We start from the raw sequence: 1,019 nt of genomic DNA, 5'->3' as shown, positions 1-1,019 counted from the left end.
GTGCACTTCCAGAAGATCATCGACAAGGTGAGCCAGGCCTAGTGAGGAAGAGCACACATGCACAGATCTCTCTCTCCACAGTCAATTCAGTTTCATTTTAAAGTCAGAACATTAGAGGCCATAAATTATAGATTATTTTACTTTTAACTGGCAGTACAAATTAAATCTGCACTGTCAGCATTATACTTCTTTATACATTTTTCTTTTATTTTTGCATAAGTAGCACACTTGCGGGGCCTTACGTCTTGAAATTCATTTCCGAAATTCCGTTTTCCCACTTTAATTTTTTAAAGCATGATTCTCACCTAAATGATTGCGTGTTCACTGTGTTTGTGCAGTACATATTTTAAGCAGTTTGATGAAGAGTGCTTTACAAATGCGCTAAAAAATAAAGCTGACCCGATACTTTATGCTTCTTATTAGTTCAGTTTTGTCTGCTAAATCATGTTTATATTATTAGAGAGCAGGGTTGTGCGGATAGACGATAGTATCATGTATCGGCGTTCTCACAGGCTGATATGACAATTGAACATATCGCCCAACACGATCAAGAGAGATCCTTTAGACTGCACAGCCTGGTGATTTGAGGGCATTTTTGTCACACAGTAGCCTACACAACGCAAGCAAGTTTGATTTCAGACTTGCATTGAGGCTCCTTCAGCCTACACGTGTGTGTATTTAGTGAATAAATACTTGCAGGATGGAGTAAAATTATGCACAATACCCAAAATGCTGTGCTGAAATTCAGGCCCTGATTTAGTTTTTAGTAGCATACTTGAATTGAGGGACTGCACTGCGTATTTGTACTTGACAAAATCTGTTTGTCACATTAGATGTTCGATGAGTGTTTGAAACCCCTGAAGTCTACCTGTCCCTGTTGTCCTCTGTGTGTTCAGGAAGGAGACGACTACGATGTCATTCCCAACAGCTCTTTCTACGTGTCGAGAACTGCTGCCAAAGATAATTCCTCCTCTTATCACATCAATGGCAAGAAAGCAACCTTCAAAGATGTGGGCACA

The sequence above is a fragment of the Sinocyclocheilus grahami genome, unplaced genomic scaffold (assembly GCF_001515645.1).
Source record: "Sinocyclocheilus grahami isolate Dianchi unplaced genomic scaffold, SAMN03320097.WGS_v1.1 scaffold419.1, whole genome shotgun sequence".
NCBI classification, from domain to species: Eukaryota; Metazoa; Chordata; class Actinopteri; order Cypriniformes; family Cyprinidae; genus Sinocyclocheilus; species Sinocyclocheilus grahami.
The sequence above is the reverse complement of the archived record's forward strand: the minus strand, read 5'-3'. Positions refer to the sequence as shown.